Source organism: Bos taurus, chromosome X, assembly GCF_002263795.3.
Source record: "Bos taurus isolate L1 Dominette 01449 registration number 42190680 breed Hereford chromosome X, ARS-UCD2.0, whole genome shotgun sequence".
Classification (NCBI taxonomy): Eukaryota; Metazoa; Chordata; class Mammalia; order Artiodactyla; family Bovidae; genus Bos; species Bos taurus.
In genome coordinates this window covers 72,119,758-72,140,847 of record NC_037357.1, presented here as the reverse complement: position 1 = coordinate 72,140,847, position 21,090 = coordinate 72,119,758, and the positions used below count along the sequence as shown (strand labels likewise).

The 21,090-nt window shown below is 36.4% G+C and overlaps 1 protein-coding gene across 2 annotated transcripts in view; it reads left to right on the top strand.

The window, feature by feature from the left end:
• TENT5D (terminal nucleotidyltransferase 5D) overlaps positions 1–21,090 on the top strand; it is a 286,385-nt gene that overhangs the window by 200,879 nt on the left and 64,416 nt on the right. Inside the window, exons 1-2 of one of the 2 annotated variants that reach the window (XM_059883244.1) lie at positions 5,030–5,251; positions 20,453–20,523. The gene's annotated coding sequence lies outside the window, so the exon portion shown is untranslated. Of the gene's footprint in view, positions 1–5,029; positions 5,252–20,452; positions 20,524–21,090 lie in introns of those variants that run through there. The other variant, XM_059883245.1, reaches the window with a different exon arrangement.

The window sequence follows — 21,090 nt, the reverse complement described above, 5'->3', positions numbered from 1 at the left end:
CCTTTCACTGTCCTTGTTGTGGTGCTTGGTATGCCGGGCCTTCTGGTGGACCCCTGGTGGCTCACCAGGCTGTGTTTCAAGGAAAAGGTCCACTAGCAGGTCTTGGACTTGTACAGCCTCTCTTCTATGTGCAACCTCATGTGCTGCATCAGGTCCTGCAAGGAACAGAACCTCTTGCAACACATGTTGCACATCTTCTTCCTTTTGTCTGCCTTGCTGGCTGTGCTCCTGGGGGAGCCTGTCTTTGGCTTCTTGTTGTTGTCACTCTTCTCCAGGGACTTCTTCTCTGCAGCCCCCCACCCTATTCCTCCCCCCACATGGTCAGAGGGCCCCTTGACCTCCTTGTTCTGCTTATCTTCCAGGGCTTCAGGTCTGGCCTCCACCTTGGCCAGGGGCTCCAGGGTCTGGGGTTCAGCTGGCCTGGGCAGTGGCTCAGTGGTGGTCCCTTGGGCTCCCGGGAGACAGTGCTCTTGCCCCAGGCTCCTCGGGGCCCTGTGCCTTACAGAGGTGGCTGAGGGTCCCAAGGAACTTGAAGCTCTTCCCACACACGTGGTAGGCATGCTTGTGGTCCTGTGCACCTGCTCCTACCTTCTCCTTGGCCAGCTTCAAGCTCATTACCTTGTTGGCAAGGTTGAGGTCCAGACTCTTGTTGCTGACCATGCCCTCCTCAGAGCCGTCAGCATCCTTATCCCACTACTCCCCAGTGTGGCCCTCCTCTTCCTCAGCCACCACTTGCTTCATCATGCCCTGCACTGCCACTGGGGCTCCTCCAGAACCAGGATGGGGACCAGGCTGGGCTTGGCAGCTCCTGCTCCCAGGTGATGAGGTCCAGCACTTAGCTGCTAGCCAATGAGGCCTCTGTGTCCGACTGGCTGTCAGTGTGGGTTAGTATGTGCCTCTGCAGTAGCTCCCAGCATCTTAATCATCCTTTGTATATGTATGGATTGTAGAGTTTGGAAACACAGAAACTCAAGATCTTCAAAATTGAAAGAAAACTTACAGATCACTTGCCAACTTCCCTCATTTTACAAATGTGAAAACTGAAGCTCAGAGATGGATAATCGAGTAACTGATGAATAGAACAGGAGGAAGGAAGAATTCAAAGCCAGCTCAACTATTATTTCTCTCTTGCATTCTAAATTTCATAGTGACTTTGAGTTGAGCTGGCATTGAATTCCTCCTTCCTCCTTGTTCTTCTATTCAGCAGTTAATTATCCATCTCTAGGCTTCAGTTTTCACATCTGTAAAATGAAAGAATTTGACAAGTTCATCAAATGATGAACCATAAGCAATCTTTACATGCAATACTTCTTATAAGATACATCTTCTACCAGTTAGCTAGGACATAAATCATAAGACTACTTTCAGGTGGTACTGAAAAACAAAATTTGAAATATTAATAATATTGTGGTTAAAAAATGTATTTGTCAATAATAGCAAAGCCTCAGAGACTCTGATATGTAATTCTGCTTTAGCATGTAAAGTCATTCACAATGGAGAGCATTTGTAAGGTAGCTGGCAACTTTTGCCTATAACACAGTCTCAACTTTATAGGTGACTACAAAAGGAGACAATGATACCAGTCCAGTTCACAACATCCCTTTCTTTATTCTTATGTCCACAGTACCTATAATCTACTTCATTGATTCTCAACCTTTTCCAGGTTAGAGTCCCTTGCAGAAACAAATGTCAACAATAGACATTTTCCCCAGGAAAAGGCACATAGTAATATACAAAATTTTACATACAATTTCAAACTTAGTAAGTCCATACATGTGATTAAGAATTGCTGTTTTAGCATTCATTTTCTTATGTGTCCTGGTTCAATTAAATCAAAGGTGCTTGAAATTGGGAATGGGTCCTATAAATCTCTGTACTGACATCCTAGATGCACTGCTCAGCCCACAGTAGAGACTCAATAAGTGTTAATTCTTAGCAGGTCATCTGCTCTTTTTTTTTTTTTTGCTCACTATGGGCCAAGTGCTGTGTGAGAAAATGAGGATTCAAAGAAAAAAGATAAGAACCCCATCCTCAAGGAACTCAGTCTAATGAAAGAGATAAGTAAACATATGATTATAAAGTTAAAAAAAGGGGGGGGGGTTCTTAAATGGAAAGAAAACTGATGGGTAAAGGAGGAAAGAATAGGGATTTGTGGGAAATTGTGCTTTCAGACAGAGAAGGCAATGGCACCCCATTCCAGTACTCTTGCCTGGAAAATCCCACGGATGGAGAAGCCCGGTAGGCTGTGGGTCACTAAGAGTCGGACACGACCGAGTGACTTCACTTTCACTTTTCACTTGCATGCATTGGAGAAGGAAATAGCAACCCACTCCAGTATTCTTGCCTGGAGAATCGCAGGGATGGGGTCGCACAGAGTTGGACATGACTGAAGTGACTTAGCAGCAGCAGCAGCAGCAGTGCTTTCATATTTGGTTTGTTGAGATGATGGGTTAGGAGATTAGGTAGATGACCTGGAAGGCTTCCTGGAAATGAATATGTTTTAACTAAGTCCAATAACAACAACAAAAAAACAAAAAATGTCAGAACATTTTCCTAACCTCAACCTCATTGCTTAAGGGATAACACAGTAGAGTGGTAGAAACTTAGAGAAGCAAAAAAGGAAAAAAAAGAACATTGGGGTACGGAAATATCCTTCAATTCTTTCCTTGTTTCATCAAGTATTACTCTTGAAACAATGTTCATATTGCACACATATTGCTATTAACTGTATACTTGTAAAACTTCTATATGAACACATTACAAAAAATAAATCTGGCTACTCCATCAAACTATTTAAAATGACACTGGATCTAATCTAACATGATTACTTCAGTGTATTTAACTGCCTGAAGACAGAATTCACAATTACCATGCTAATTCGATAGTGGTAGCACATTTATTCTTTTTGCATACTGCAACAATGAGATTTCTGCATTTTATATAGGTGACAAATAAATGTTACTCAAGTTTCAGTTTAAGTTATTTATTTATGAAAGATAGGTCTGAGTCCATGTCATTTTCTTCTTCCTCTACTCAAAGGAAAAGGTCCATTTCTTAAAAAAAAAAAAAAAAAAAAAAAAATCAAGAGAACTAATCACTGCCAGATGGTATGATTCAAGTTAAACCTCTTCACTTCCTTTGATGGACTGAAGAGTTGTTAGTAGTTCATTTTTGCTAGGTACTAAACTACTGATAATAGTATCATTAATTTAAATTATAGGCAGGCATACATACTTCACAGTGAAAGAAAATTAGTAACTATCTTATTAATGGAAATCACATAGCAAAGGCTTTTAGGTAGAGCAAAAGTAACCTGTATTATTAAAGTAGAAAATAAAAGCAGTGTTAGAGCTATTACCTCAAATTCTTCCAAAAGATCTGGGGAAAGAGACAGCAATTTGTACCCTACTTCTTAATGCTTAACATGTTTCAAAACTTTACAATTTGGTGAGCCCTTAACTTTCATTTTATCTTCACAAAAGCTTTAAAAGGTTGGCAGGTCAAAATGTTTACAGAGGAGTAAACATTACATGACAAAGACTCTATGACCTGTCTCAACACATGTTTCTTAAAAGGCAGAAATGAGATTGGAAATTGACTTTCTGACTCATAGTCCAGCGCTCTTTCTTTTATGATGGTTCTTTAAAAAAAAATTATCTAACACAACTACACTTCTGTAAATTATATCCTTTAAACTGAGCCTTTCAGTTACCTACTCTGTTCATGAAATGATCTATTTCTGCATCTCCACAAAGGTTCACATTTTATTCTTGGTTTATCTTGGCCAGTTCAGCACAAAATGTTACCAATATTCTCAGTATGGTTTACATTATTTAATCCTCTCACCAAATATCTTTCTATATTTCAGATTTACAAATTAATAAAGGTAAAATAGTTTTAATATGAGCTATCAAAGAATTACTCTGACCCACATTTTGTTATTTTGCAAAGTTTCATTCAATAGCAAGATGCCAAACTACTCTATTTCTGTGATAACAATTTCTGGAAAAAGAACATCCACATGGAAATTCTGTGATGGCATTTCAGTTGAGAAAAACAATCTCATCCTTCAATTCAGGGCTTCCCACAGGTTCGTTCCTAACCTCAACCTCATTGCTTAAGGGGTAACAAAGGTGGCACTGATGAATTTTCGTAGCTTTAGGAACTGTGGGTTTCCTCACGTGTTAAATCAGATTATTAAAGAGCAAGCACTCAATTTAGTTCAGAGGACTGCTATTAAGAACCGTAACTCATTACCAGTCACCTCCATCCAGAAAAAGGAAGAAGTACCACAAAAACTAAGTTCAGTTCACTCAATCATGTCTGGCTCTTTGTGACCCCATGGGCTGCAACACGCCAGGCTACACTGTCCACAAAAACTATTTGCCCTCATTATCTAATCAAAACCTATACCTCTGCCCCAAACCTCTGGCAAACTTCTGTCACCTGTTTCCACACCACCCTACTTCGATTTCTCAGGAGTGGATAAATTCACAGAAAAAAATAGGTAACAGTAGTCCTCAACAAGCAAGGGTTCACGTTCAGGAAGCTTCTCAAACCAGTCCCGCGACTCCTGACTCTAGCCAAAGCAGTCCCATTTCTCCTGATTCTAGGATGGATGCAGCTAACAGGGAAACAATAACAAACAAAACAAGCTGCCAGCGCTGTCCGAGCCCTCACACCTCCTCAACTAGACCTGTAAAGGTCTCCACTAGCCACTTTCAGGGCTCCCAGCCCTCCCCTTCCCTGCTTCCTTAAGCCATAGCAGCAGCTTTTCAAACAGGAAAGAATACTCTCTATATTCGATATGGTCCCATGACTTTCGTGGACTGCGACAGCCATTGGCAGCAGCAAGGATTTGAAGGCGCTCAGAGCGCGGTTCCAGTCCACAATTGCTACTCGCCCTGCTCCAAGGTTCGCAATTCAGCTTCCTTTTTCTGCACAGGTTGGGGGAGGAGCTGTCTGCGTCGGAGGGGCGTGGCTGGGGCAAAGTCAAAATGGCTGCCGTTCTGAGAAGCGGCAGTCACTTGGGGGCGTTAGGGGGCTCGAGGGCAAGAGGTCACGCCCCTCCCCCTCGTGTCTTTAGCGTGCCCAGCGCCTAACGGTTTTCCTCACTCGGCAGACATACTTCCTCTCGTCGTACTCCATACTCTGCTTAACCTTCTGCCACGCTTCTTTCCTCAGATTTCATACTATCCTTGACGCCTCACTTCTGTTCTCAGAGCTTAAGTCTTACGGATGAAAGAAAAAGGTATAGGAATTTTAAAGTACTTTTAAAAAATTATACTTGTATGAAATAAGGACCTGAGGGATTCGGGGCTCGTGATTTTGATTTGTTAGGTTAGACGGGGAGGACAAAAAAGTAAGCCTAGGAGTTTAAGAGATGAAGTTACTGTGAAATATATCTTAGTAATAGATTGTATTTTATAATAAATGGTGAAAAATAGGAAAGCTACTATGAAATCTATAGTGAGCGGGAGGTTGATAGAAATACTAAATAGTGATTAGCATTTATATGTGATTTATTAATATGCCCAAAGGTAATTTACTAGACGCTAAATCTCTAGATTTATGGGAAGGATCTTTGGCTTTGGCGTCGTGTTTCAATTCAGAACTCTTAGAAATTCCAGGAAAGTGCTAATATATATTACTTTAGGGGAAAAAATAGCCATATTAATTATATTTTTAGTGGGAAATTTTATGTGTGATGTTAACGTTTTTCTTATCTTTAATATTTAACTGTGTGGGGAAAATAATGAACAAATAATTTGATAAGCCTCTTTTTATCTTAAGGATCATTTCCTACTGAACCAAAATGGTTCAAAACGATACTGTTTATTCTTTTGTGTTGATGATTATTAGGCTTCAGACTGTTAACTAATTCTAAACCCATAATGCTGGAAAAACAGTCCTTTTTGTGTATAGTTCTGAGGAAGAATAATCTGTAAAACACTTCCATAGGTGAAACTGTACAAAGATTTTTATTTATATCTCTCCACATGTATGTATTTGGGATGCAAGATTTACTTCTCTGGAGACAAAACTTGGCAGATTTAATTATTATTTTATCACTTTACTTGCTAGATAAACAATTGTATTTCACAGTTTGAGGATTTTCTTGGTGAAAAAGTAAAAAAGAATGTTTTTTAAAATTCTTCGCTATGTTTTTAATATGTACTTACACAGTTCTTTCAGTAAATCCACATGTAGACCAGAACAATGCACCAAAGCTTAAGCATTTCTAAGTTTTATGTAAAGTACTTTAGTTATGGGGCTTCCTTTGAGGCTCAGCTAGTAAAGAAACCGCCTGCAATGTGGGAGACCTGGGTTTGATCCCTGGGTTGGGATGATCCCCTGGATAAGGGAAGGGCTACCCACTCCAGTATTTTGGCTTGGAGAATTCCATGGATTGTATAGTCTGTGGAGTTGCAGAGTTGGACATGACTGAGTGACTTTCACTTTCACTTTTCTTATGTTCTTCTAAAAAAGAGCAAATCTTTTTTTAAAAAAGTATTTTAAAAGTGTTTTTGCATATTGTGGATCTTCTTAAGAGAGGGATATAAGGATAGGATCAGGTTTTTGGTAAAAATAAGATCTGACGATATTTGTCCAGTTAGTAAGTTTGTTACTGTTGTCCATCTTAAGTTAAAAAAAAAAAAAAAAAAACAGAGTTCTAAACTAATTTTGATTCCAAAAATTGCCCTTGTATTATCCTTGAATTTCTTTTTTTCTTAAAGTTAGATTTAGTATTTTTTTTTTAAATCTTAGGCACAGTAATAGAACTATAAATACATGTGTTAGTCACTCAGTCATGTCTGACTCTGTGACTCCATGAATTGTAACTTGCCAAGCTCCTTTATCCATGGGATTCTCCAGGCAAGAATACTGGAGTGTGTAGCCATTTCCTTCTTCAGGGGATCTTCCTGACCAAGTGATTGGACCCAGGTCTCCTGCATTGATGGCAGATTCCTTACCATCTGAGCCACCAGCATATTCAGTAATAACTTCTGCTGTTGAGAACAAAGAACTGAAATCTGTTAATAATATACTTGTTTTATGGCAGAGCAAATATATTACAGAGAAAAGAAATACATGAAATTTTAATTTGTTTTAAACATCGAGTACCTGTAAAATAATATTTGTAAAACATGAGCACAGAACAACAAACTCCTGTGACTGAGTATCCATTATGAGAAAAGAAAATTACCATTTCCAATAAATTCTCTTGTGTAATCCTTTCCTAATCACATTCCTTTCCTTCCCTCTTTAGAGGCAACTGTTGTCTCAACTTCATATATAGTATCCCTGTTTTTTTTTTTTTTTTTAATAGTTTTACCATAGTATTTGCATTCCTAAACAGTATGTTCTTTAGTGTTATGTGTTTTTGAACTTTGTGTTGATGAAGTCATAACTACTTTTCCTTCTTCTTTGACTTGCTTTTGTAACTCATTATAATGTTCCTTATTTATTTTACTACATGTAACCATAGTTCATTCATTTTCACTGCAATAGAGTTTTCTGCTGTATAAATATATCAGGATTTATTCATGTACTGTCCTGAGGATGGTTATTTGGGTTGTTTCCAAATTAATATATTAATGTTATATTAACACATAATCCAATTAAACACTTAAGATCACTGGACTTATTGTATTCTCATAAACATGTTAGTATAAAATCTGGAAATGTTTAGTTAATCAATGTTACTGTTTTTAAAAGCTAGATGTAATCTTCAAAAATATAATTTTACACTCTAGGCACACCCTAGGCACAATTATTCATTCATTGTTCATTGTATTTAGTAATATTTCTTTTTGTTTTGGGTTATCTCAGATATTGGTTTTGTTTCTTCCACTCTACCAGATTTAGTAATACCTCCTACCCTGTCTAACCTAAATAGGCAACTGTGTTTTTCTTTTTTCATCCTTAGAACACGGCTAAAGTGATAAAGGTGATAAGTATAAGGCCTCCCAAACTGTTCTTTTGGGACTTTAAATAACAAGGTTTAACTGAAACAATGTAAGTCACATATTGATAAACTCAGATATGGTAAATTTCACCTATGAAACTTAGAGAGATGTGTTCTGAGATCTTGAATTTTTACTGGAATAATTGAGATATAAAGAACCAATATAGTCTCTTAACTCAGGAACTGTTGAATGTGTTAAGCTCTGGCATGAATAAAGCTAATATGGTAATTATAATTCCCCCAGGATATTGAGTTGTTTTCATAATTCTTCATTTTTAAGTTCTCTATTTTTCAATCCATTGTAATACAAAGAACAAGCTTTCCTTTTTAAAGTTAAAAGCATTTATCTGACAATTTCAGTTGAAATCTAAATTAATTTTTAAAATTTAATTGAGATTGTTTTGTGACAACACAACAGCATTTTAGTTGTATTTTAGCAAACAACTTAAAGATGATAAGAAAATTCAATGGTATAAAACAGTTAAACTTTCCTTGATGTAGAAAAAAAAGTATATGCCAGAAAAGATAATGATGTACTATTATATGTGAGTTAGTAGCTCAGTCGTGGAGAAGGCAATGGCACCCCACTCCAGTACTCTTGCCTGGAGAATCCCAGGGATGGGGGAGCCTGGTGGGCTGCCGTCTATGGGGTCACACAGAGTCGGACATGACTGAAGTGACTTAGCAGCAGCAGCAGCTCAGTCATGTCTGACTCCTTGCAACCTCATTGTCTGTAGCCGGCCAGGCTCCTCTGTCCATGTGATTTGCCAGGCAAGAATACTGGAATGGGTAGTACGTCTCAAACTTCAGTGTTCTTGCTAAAAATACAGATGGTTGGGACTTGCCTCTGTAGATTCTGATAGAATAAGTTTGGAGCAGACCTCAGAAGTCTGTATTTTGCCTCTGGTGTGTAATGGAAATGAAAGTTCTAATATAGAGGAATAAAAATCTCATTATACTGCCTAAAATAACTCAATTTGGATGGAACTTTATAGTTTAAAAAGTACTGCTTGTATATCATTTTGTTTGATACTTAGTAATCTGGGAAATAGATTTAAGGGACTAGATCTGATAGAGTGCCTGATGAACTATGGACAGAGCTTCATGACACTGTACAGGAGACAGGAATCAAGACCATCCCTATGGAAAATAAATGCAAAAAAGCAGAATGGCTGTCTGGGGAGCCCTTACAAATAGCTGTGAAAAGAAGAGAAGCGAAAAGCAAAGGAGAAAAGGAAAGATATAAGCATCTGAATGCAGAGTTCCAAAGAATAGCAATGAGAGGTAAGAAAGCCTTCCTCAGCGATCAATGCAAAGAAATAGAAGAAAACAATAGAATGGGAAAGCCTAGAGATCTCTTCAAGAAAATTAAAGATACCAAGGGAACATTTCATGCAAAGATGGGCTCGATAAAGGACAGAAATGGTATGGACCTAACAGAGGGAGAAGATATTAAGAAGAGGTGGCAAGAATACACAGAAGAACTGTACAAAAAAGATCTTCACGACCCAGATAATCACCATGGTGTGATCACTCACCTAGAGCCAGACATCCTGGAATGTGAAGTCAAGTGGGCCTTAGAATGCATCACTATGAACAAAGCTAGTAGAGGTGATGGAATTCGAGTTGAGCTATTTCAAATCCCTAAAGATGATGCTGTGAAAGTGCTGCACTCAATTTGCCAGCAAATTTGGAAAACTCAGCAGTGGCCACAGGACTGGAAAAGGTCAGTTTTCATTCCAATCCCAAAGAAAGGCAATGCCAAAGAATGCTCAAACTACTGCACAATTGCACTCATCTCACACGCTAGTATAGTAATGCTCAAAATTCTCCAAGCCAGGCTTCAGCAGTACATGAACCGTGAACTTCCAGATGTTCAAGCTGGTTTTAGAAAAGGCAGAGGAACCAGAGATCAAATTGCCAACATCTGCTGGATCATGGAAAAAACAAGAGAGTTCCAGAAAACATGTGTTTCTGCTTTATTGACTATGCCAAAGCCTTTGACTGTGTGGATCACAATAAACTGTGGAAAATTCTTCAAGAGATGGGAATACCACACCACCTGACCCGCCTCTTGAGAAACCTTTATGCAGGTCAGGAAGCAGCAGTTAGAACTGGACATGGAACAACAGCCTGGTTCCAAGCAGCAAAAGGAGTTCGTCAAGGCTGTATATTGTCACCCTGCTTATTTAACTTATATGCAGAGTACATCATGAGAAATGCTGAACTTGAAGAAACAAGCTGGAATCAAGATTGCCAGGAGAAATATCAATAACCTCAGATATGCAGATGACACCACCCTTATGGCAGAAAGTGAAGAGAAATTAAAAAGCCTCTTGATGAAAGTGAAAGAGGAGAATGAAAAAGTTGGTTTAAAGCTCAACATTCAGCAAACTAAGATCATGGCATCTGGTTCCATCAGTTCATGGGAAATAGATGGGGAAACAGTGGAAACCATGTCATACTCTATTTTTTGGGCTCCAAAATCACTGCAGGTGGTGATTGCAGCCATGAAATTAAAAGACGCTTACTCCTCGGAAGGAAATTTATGACCAACCTAGATAGCATATTGAAAAGCAGAGACATTACTTTGCCAACAAAGGTCCATCTAGTCAAGGCTATGGTTTTTCCAGTGGTCATGTATGGATGTGAGAATTAGAGTGTGAAGAAAGCTGAGTGCCAAAGAATTGATGCTTTTGAACTGTGGTGTTGGAGAAGACTCTTGAGAGTCCCTTAGACTGCAAGGAGATCCAACCAGTGCATTCTAAAGATCAGTCCTGGGTGTTCATTGAAAGGACTGGTGCTAAAGCTGTAACTCCAATACTTTGGCTACCTCATGTGAAGAGTGGACTCATTGGAAAAGACTCTGATGTTGGGAGGGATTGGGGGCAGGAGGAGAAGGGGACGATAGAGGATGAGATGGCTGGATGGCATCACCGACTCGATGGACATGAGTTTGAGTGCACTCCGGGAGTTGGTGATGGACAGGGAGGCCTGGCGTGCTGCGATTCTTTGGGTCGCAAAGAGTCGGACACGACTGAGCGACTGAACTGAACTGAACTGAGTCTGAGGCAAACTGGCAGGTATTATTATCCTCTTCTTACCAATTAAAAATAAAGACAAACAATCTCAGAAAGATTATATGATTTTCCCAAGAAAGTTTTAAGCAAATGGAGGACTCTGATTCAATTCAAGATTCTGATTCCCCATTCACTACTTTCAAATGCACATAGCTGAATGGCAAGGAGGAATCATAAATAAGACCACTTCTGCTTCTTGTTTCTATAGTTCAGTTACCCATTTATCAGGTTAAAATGAAGAATTATTCCAGCTTGCACACAGTCTTTCTAATTTCTATAAGAAGAATGTTTGGTTTCCCGGAAATTGTAATATGGTATAAATGAGGGTCTTTCCTGTTTATAATGGAAAAATATTTTCCCTAGGCAGACAGAGAACACCTTGCTGGTTTCATTGTTCTGCTGTTTTTTGTTTGATTTTCAAAAATTTGTACAAGTGAAAGGTGAAAGAGATTAGGGCTACAGATGAGGTAAAGCTCTTTTAGCTGGGGCAAATAGAAGATTAAGTGGGATTAGAAGTTTAAAGACAAAAAGAATGGGTTTAAATGGCTGCCATAGGTGACTTAAAAATGTGTCCAATTTACACTGATAATTAGAAAGTGAGAGATGAGTAAAAGGAGACAAGATGAGAATCTGGATGCAAGGTTTAAGTGAACCAGAAAATAATGAAAAAATAGTCTTGAATAGTTAGGAAAAATACATCTACATATTTACCATTTCTATATGTGAAATTTCTAATATTTCACTATTACTTTAATAAGAAGTGATAATATTTGGTGATTAAAATATATAGTTATCCAAAAGACCATTTCTCTAGAAACTTTTACTTTTACAGAGCACTCAACACTTTAAAATTTATCTTTGCCAGGAAACCTTTTTAAAACTTGAATAATCAGGTGAGTTGATTGCGTCTTAAAGGATAACATTGTGAGAAAGAACAAAGCATTTGCTACTGTTAGAGATACTTTGCACTTCAGATGATATCGAAAGAGTTTTGAGAGTTGTATGAGTCAGAAATTCTTTAATATAAGTGTAAGTGTTCATATAGAAACTTTTTAGTTTTCTTTTTTATTGAAGTTTAGGTGATAGTTTCAGAAGTACAACATAAGTGATTCAACATCTTTATATATTGTACTTCATTTAATGTTATAAAATATTGGCTATATTCCCTGTTCCATACATTACACCCTTGTAGGTTATTTTATACATAGTAGTTTTACTTCTTAATCTGCTACCCCATCCCTCTCCGCAGTGATAACCAATGCTTTGTTCTGCATATTTGTGAGACTTTTTATGTTTTGAAGATTCCATTCATTCATTGATGGACACTTAGTCTGCCTCCATATCATGACTGTTGTAAATAATGCCCTTATGAACATTGGTGTACATATGTCTTTTTTGAATTGGTGTTCCTTTTTTTCAAATATTTACTCTGGGCTGGGATAGATGGATCATATGGTAGTTCTATTTTTAGTTTTTTGTGCAGCCTTCATATTATTTTCGATAGTGGCTGTAAGCAATTTATATTCCTATCAACATTATATCAGTGGTCCCTTTTCTCTATATCCTCTTGGACATTTGTTATTTGTTGTATTTTTGATGACAGTCATTCTGACAAATGTGAGGTCATATTTCATTGTTATTTTTATTTGCAGTTCTCTGATGATTAGAGGTGTGGAATATCTTTTTTTGTGGCTATTGGACATTTATATGAGTTTTTTTTAATGTCTATTTAGGTGTTCTCTCTTTAATTTTTGATATTAAGTTGTGCTGTTTATATATTTTGGATATAAATCCTTTATTAGACATTATCATTTACAAGTATTTTCTCCCATTCAGTAAGTTGTATTTTCATTTTGTTGATGGTTTCCTTTGTTGTGTAAAAGCTTTTAAGTTTGTTTAGGTCTTATTTGTTTCTTTTTGTTTCTGTGTCCCTTGCTTTAGGAGACAGATTGCTAAGATTTTTGTCAAAGAGTGTACTGCCTGGTTTCTTCTAGGAGTTTTATGGTTTCCAGCCTTACATTTAGACTGTAAATCTATTTTGAGTTTATTTTTATATGATATGAGAAAATTTTCTAATTCTATTATTTTACATACAGTTATCTAGTTCTCCCAGCACCACTTATTGAAGAGATTGTCTTTTCTCCAGTATGTTCTCCAATATGATCTTGCCTCCTCGGTTGTTGATAATTGACTAAAATGGATGAGTTTACTTCTAGGCATTCTATTTTGTTTTATTGATCTATATGTTTGCTTTTGTGCTAGTTCCATGCTGTTTTGACTACTGTAGTTTTGTTATATAGAGTGAATGCAAGAGCATTATCCTTCTAGCTTTATTCTTTTTTTTTTCCTCAAGATTGCTTTGGCAGTTCAGGTTCTTTGTGGTTCTTTATGAATTTTAGGATTACCTGTTCTAGTTCTGTGAAAAATACCATAGGTGTTTTGATAGGAATTGCTTAAATCTGTAGATTGCTTTGAGTAATATGGACATTTTATTTTATTTATTTTTTTTAATTTAATTTTATTTTTAAACTTTACAATATTGTATTAGTTTTGCCAAATATCGAAATGAATCCGCCACAGGTATACCTGCGTTCCCCATCCTGAACCCTCCTCCCTCCTCCCTCCTCTACCCTCCCTCTGGTCATTTTAATAATAACAATTCTTCCAATCATGAACACAGGATATCTTTCCATTTCTTTGTATCATCTTCAATTTCTTTCAGTGTTTTATAGTTTTTAGAGTGTAGGTCTCTCATCTTCTTAGTTAAGTTTATTCCTAGGTATATATATATATATATATATTTTTTTTTTTTCCTAATGCAATTTTAGATGGGGTTCTTTTCTTGCTTTCTCTTTCTGATAGTTCATTATTATTGTACATAAAAGCAATGGATTTCTGTGTAAAAATCATGTATCCTGCAACTTTACTGAATGCATTTATTAGTTCTAGTATATTTTTAGAGACTTCAGTTTTTCTATGTATAATATTATGTCATCTGCAAAAAGTGACAGTTTTACTTATTTCCTTCCATTTTGGATGTCCTTTATTTATTTTTCTTTTCTGATTGCTATAACTAGGACTTCCAGTACTATGTTAAATATATATGTTGAGAGTGGACATCCTTGTCTTATTCCTGATTTTAGAGGAAAACCTAAGAAGCTCATTTTAAATAAACCTTTTCCTTATCTCTCTTATTTTAGCATGTAGGAGCTATTTGAACAAACCCTTAAAAGAAGAAAAAGCAAAAAATAAGAGACTTTTATCATAAAAACAGATGAATGCAAGGCAAAAAGCAAACAAACAAAATACCTGCTCTTTTAACAACAACAACAACTCTCCTCTACTCATGTACCCTATTTTACTGGCCACAGAACCTATACACTTAGCTCCAGATACTGCTAATTTAGTATTACTTTCCTACTACTCTTCATCCCACATCAATTTTGGAATCTCAAGTCAAAATTCTAGCAAAATCTTTCACTGGTTTTAGAACTTTCAGTCAGTTCAGTTGCTCAGTCGTCTCCAACTCTTTGTGACCCCTTGGACTGCAGCACACCAGGTCCCCCCTGTCTATCACCAACTCCTGGAGCTTGCTCAAGCTTGTGTCCATCAAGTCGATGATGCCATCCAACCATCTCAACCTCTGTTATCCCCTTCTCTTACTACTCAGTTTTTCCCAGCATCAGGGTCTTTTCCAATGAGTCAGTTTTTCACATCAGGTAGCCGAAGTATTGGAGTTTCAGCTTCAGTATCAGTCCTTCCAATGAATATTCAAGACTGATTTCCTTTAAGATGGACTGGTTGGCTCTCCTTGCAGTCCAAGGGACTCTCAAGAATCTTCTCCAACACCGCAGTTCAAAAGCATCAATTTGTCAGCTTTCTTTATGGTTCAACTCTCACATCCATACGTGACTACTGGAAAAACCATAGCTTTGACTAGACACACCTTTGTTGGCAAAGTAATATCTCTGCTTTTTAATATGCTGTCTAGGTTTGTCATAGCTTTTCTTCCAAAGGTCAAACATTTTTAAATTTCATGGCTACAGTCATGATCTTCAGTGATTTTGGAGCCCCCCAAAAATAAAGTCTGTCACTGTTTCCATTGTTTCCCCATCTATTTGCCATGAAGTGTTGGGACTGGATGCCATGATCTTAGTTTTTTGAACGTTGAGTTTGAATGTAAAGTTTAGAACTGTAGTGAATGGTTAAAGCTGAGTTAGCATGCTTTGTAACATCCTCTATATTTTAATACATATATTATTTGATTTTTAAATACTGTTTTCTTCAAATTCAGCTATAATTGTGGTACACATTTCTTACCTCTAAATCAAAGTTTCTCAACCAGCATTGTAGACATTTTGGGCTGCGCAGTTATTTGAATTGGGCACTGTTCTATATGTTATAGGATGTTTAGTGGTATCCTTGACCTCTGTACTCTAGATACCTGTAAATCCCCTGCAACTTGTGATAACCAAAAATATCTCCAGAGATTGCTAAATATCCTATAGAGGCTAAGATCACCTCCAGTTATAAACTACCACTGTAGCTCTAGAATTATCTAACACTACTTTTATATTAAACTGATAAACACACAACAGTAGCAACAAAAATAAGCTTACTCTTTTTCAGGAACAACCATAGTAAGATAAAAACAACAATATCTCTTAAGTTTTGAACCATTTTATTCTTAATATAATTAGTAAAATTAATGCCCAGTCAAGGATTTTTTAAATTTTATTTTATTTTTAAACTTTACCAATTGTATTAGTTTTGCCAAATATCAAAATGAAGGATTTTTAAATTACTGCAACATTTTCACTTTGTAGGCAGTGGAAAGAGCAAGGCATTTGGAATCATTCAGAGCTAGGTTCAACTTTCTGATTCTTACACTGAATGGCTGCTCTTCTTGGACAAGTTATTTAACATCTTTACATGTCAATTTCCTCATTTGCAAAAACAGATAATAGCATTGATTTCCTAAGTTTATTGTGAGATTATCTTGAAAGTTATAAGAGTTAAAATAGAGGCACTCAGACAGTCAGACATAGTAGTTAAGTAATGTCTTCTCTAGCCGAAAAAATATACCCCCAAAAAAAACCCCAAAGACAAAAATGAAAACAACACAAACAAAAAATACCTCAACAAAGAGGTAAATATCATCTAGAAAAGTACTTGAAACAAAAGAGAAAACTACAGTGTTGAGGTAAAAACATGTCCTTGGTACTTGGAAAAATTGGGGCATTTATGATAACCACTCCTTGAGAAAGAAAGAATGTCAAAAGAGAGGCTAGAGGAGACAGTTACAAATACCAGAGGGACTTTTATAAGAATATACTGTTTAATATTCTTCTGCATAGAAAGAATGGGTAAATGTTGATTTAATCAGTTTATAAAATCAAGGAGCGTATAGATAGAGTAGGGCTTCCAAGGTGGTGCTGTGCTGTGCTTAGTCGCTCAGTTCTGTGACTCTTTGTGACCCCATGGGCTATAGCCCACCAGGCTCCTCTCCATGGGGATTCTCCAGGGTCAAGAATACTGAAGTAGGTTGCCATGCCCTCCTCCAGGGGAATCTTCTCAACCCAGGGGTTGAACTGAGGTCTTCCACATTGCAGGTGGATTCTTTACCATCTGAGCCACCAGGGAAGCCCAAGAATACTGGAATGGGTAGCCTATCTCTTCTCCAGGGAATCTTCCTAATCCAGGAATTGAACCAGAGTCTCCTGCATTGCAAGTGGATTCTTTACAAGCTGAGCTACCTGTTTGTAAAATCACAGAGTGTATAGGTAGAGTAGGGCTTCCCAGGTGGCACTAGTGGTAAAGAATCCACCTGCCAATGCAGGAGATACAAAAGATACGGGTTTTATCCCTGGGTTGGGAAGATCCCCTAGAGTAGAAAATGGCATCCTAATCCAGTATTCTTGCCTGACAAATTCCATAGACAGAGGAGCCTAGCAGGCTACATTCCATGGGACTATAGACATCTGGACATGTTTGAGCATGTGCATGTGCACATACACACACGTAGAGTAAATGTAAATTTGCTTCTAGAATCATTTTTTAATTATTTTTTTAATTGGAGAATAATTTACAGTATTGTGATAGTTTTGGCTATACATCAACATGAATCAGCCACAGATATTCGTGTCCCCCCATCCTAAAACCCTCCCTCCTCCCTCCCACACTATTCTTCTGGGTTGTCCCAGAGCATTGGATTTTGGATGCCCTGATTCATGGCATCAAACTTGCACTGGTCATCTGTTTTACATATGGTAATATACATGCTTCAATGCTATTTTCTCAAATCATCCCACCCTCACCTTCTCCTGGTTAGTCCAAATGCCTGTTCTTAACATTTATGTCTCCTTTGTTACCCTGCATGTATGATCATTGGTACTGTCTTTCTAAATTACATATATATATGCATTAATATACAGTATTTGTCTTTCTCTTTCTGACTTACTTCACTCTGTATAATAGGTTCCAGGTTCATCCACCTCATTAAAACTGATTCAAATGGGTTCCTTTTTATAGCTAAGTAATATTCCATTGTGCATATGTACCACAACTTCTTATCCCATTCATCTGCTGATGGAAATCTAGGTTGCTTCCATGTCCTAGCTGTTGTAAATAGTTCTGCAATGAACATTAGGGTACATGTGTCTGTTTCAATTCTGGTTTCTGCAGGGTGTATACCCAGCAGTAGGATTTCTGGGTCATATAGCAGTGTCAGAAGATACCTCATTGTGATTTTGATTTCCATTTATCTAATAATGAGTGATATTGAGTATCTTTTCATATGTTTATTAGACATCTGTATGTCTTCTTTGGAGAAATATCTGTTTAGGTCTTTTGATCATTTTGTGATTGGGCTGTTCATTTTTCTGATATTGAGCTTCATGAGCTGCTTGTTTATTTTGGAGATTAATTCTTTGTGATTTGTTTGCTATTATTTTTTCCCATTCTAAGGGCTTTATTTTCACATTGCTTATAGTTTCCTTCATTGCGCAAAACTTTTAAGTTTAATTAGGTCCCATTTGTTTATTTTTGTCTTTATTTCCTTTACTCTGGGAGGTGGGTCATAGAGGATCTTGCTGTGACTTATGTCATAGAGTGTTCTGCCTATGTTTTCCTCTAAGAGTTTTATAGTTTCTCATCTTACATTTAGGTCTTTAATCCATTTTGAGTTTATTTTAGTGTGTGGTGTTAGAAAGTTCTTCTAGTTTCATTCTCTTACATGTAGTTGACCAGTTTTCCCAGCACTTGTGGAGACTGTCATTTCTCCATTGTATATTTTTGCTTCTTTTGTTGAAATAAATTGTTTATAGTTGCATGGATTTATCTCTGGGCTTTCTACTTTGTTTCATTGATCTATGTTTCTGCATTTGTGCCACTACCATACTGTCTTGATGACTTTATCTTTGTGATATAGTCTGAAGTCAAAAAGATTAATTACTCCAGTTCCATTCTTCTTTATCAAGATTGCTTTGGCTACTCAGGTCTTTTGTGTTTCCACAGAAATTGTGAAATTATTTCTTCTAGTTCGGTGAAAAATACCATAAGTAGTTTGATAGGGATTGCATTGCATATAGACTACTTTGGGTAGTATTCTCATTTTCCCTATATTGATTATTCCAATACAAGAACATGGTGTATTTTTCCATCTATTTGTGTCATCTCTGATTTCTTTCATCAGTGTTTTATAGTTTTCTGTATACAGATCTTTTTTCTTTAGGTAAATTTGTTCCTAAATATTTTATTCTTTTTGTGGCAATGGTAAATGGGATTGTTTGCTTAATTTCTCTTTCTTATTTTTCTTTGTCAGTGTATATAAATGCAAGGGATTTATGTGTATTGATTTTATGTCTTGCAGTTTTACTATATTCATTGATTAGCTCTAGTAATTTTCCAGTGGCATCTTTAGGGTTTTCTATGTAGAGAATATAGAAGAAGTTGAGGTCTCCCTTGACCACACTAATCTTATTCTTTATACTCCCTCCTGAAAACAACTACTTTCATGAGGTACTGTGTCTACTTTTACATGCATAAATATACAGTCATGGGTAGTATACAATATTTTGTATGCATTCTTAATTTATATAAATATTGCACCTAGTATATGTCCAAGTTCTATTCTTTTTCCTCAGCTTTGTTTTTGAGACCTATCTGTGCTGATGTATGTACATTTGAATATATAATAACCCACCATATCAATATGCCACATTTTATTTATCTATTCCAATCGATGCACATTTATAAACTGCTTTCATTTTTTTTCAGTTATAGGCAGTGCTACTGTGACTCATTGTGTCTCACTGTACACGTTTGCAAGAGTTCTCTAAGGTCTATACTGGAATTGGAACTACTGGGACATTAGGGTAGAAATAGCTATTTTGAAATGAATAAGAGAAGTACCATTTTATATGTTAAAAGGTTTTGTATACTGAAAAAAATGAAGATTCAGAAAGGAATTAACTTTGAATGCATTTTATGGAAGAGCTAGCTTTTCTTTGGGAATTGGTGCCTTAGAAATCACACATGTCTGCTTATTTCAAGAACAGTACAGTGAAATAAGATTGCCTACTGTGTGCTCAGTATTATAAAACTGATGTTATCAGTAACAGATTACTGAGCTGGATGGACTCTGAATCTGATCCAGAATGGCCTTTATTATGCTTTATTCAATTAGAAGGAAAAATTATCTACCGAACAAGATCAATGTATCAGGCAAAAGTCTACAAAGACTAAATATATCAGGTTAATTGCATATTTGATTTGCATAGCTCTGGTGTAGAATGTTTGTCAGGCACTTCCATCCTCTCTGAACTTCACAATTTTAAATACTATTGTTAGTTGTAGCTGAGCTATACTAAAAATTAATATTTCCATGTATATGTTAATAACTCCTTCCTAAAATGGGGTATTGGGTAAGGCATGTGAAGATATATAGGAAAATATATATCACTTGATTCACAATAAAACTAGAATAAAAGAGGCAGCCAGTTTAAAAAAATTCTCATAAGAATATAAAGAAAAATAAGAATTTATGAAAAAAAGTCAAAGTATAAAAAGTCAATCCTATGGACACTCAAGACAGTAACTTGTTCAAATGGTATTAAACAGACTTTTCATAGAACTTTTCATTGAGATAACCACTCTGACTACAATATGTCTCAAATTTTGTATTTGGTTAAAAAAGAAGAAAACCCAAACAAACAAACAAAAAAAAACTCTTATTATTCCAGACTTTGCGTATCTCATTTGCCTGAAAACAAAACAGTGACTTTCAATGGCAACCAAATTCATCTGACCAACTTCCAAGTCAGGTCCTATGCCAAAGCTTAATCAGAACTGGCAATTGTCTGGATTACACAAAAATTAATTACTGTCTGTTTCTGTTTTTCAGATTTAATTCTTTGTGAAAAAGAGATCATCTGATATTTGACATCTATCTAACTGAAGTTTCACTAACTGAAGGTAAGATAGAAAGTTTAGAGAGATGCAAGTTTACAAATTAGAGGGAAAAAGAGCAGTTGTATAACTTGATAAATACTGTATATCAGTTTGGTATGAATTAAGCATTTCATTCTTTATTTTGTCCTTCAGATCACACATCATTTAAGATGCTTTTATGAACAGGGTAGAGGATCATCTTGAAAATTCCCTTTGATAATAATAATAAATAAAGTATGATTTTCATAGTTGTTCAACTTTGGATAGAAGAAAGATTATAGATATACACTTGACAAGCATATGCTCCATTATATTGTTCTTTTGCATTTCTTTTTTGTTTAAACTTATATTTCTCTATTAGTATCCCTTTCTCCTTTGTTATTAACTTTATCTATTTTTTTAAATTTTCATATTCATCCACAGTACAACTCTTTTGGATAATTCAAAAATTATGCTTGACCAAGGAATCTCAAGCTCAACCTAGCTTTTTATACTTTAAACCTGAAGGAATTTACTGGAACTCGTAGGATGCAGTGCACTTAAAATGAAGTTTTAGTTCATAGTCTTATGCCAAGTGCATGAGTGTATAAG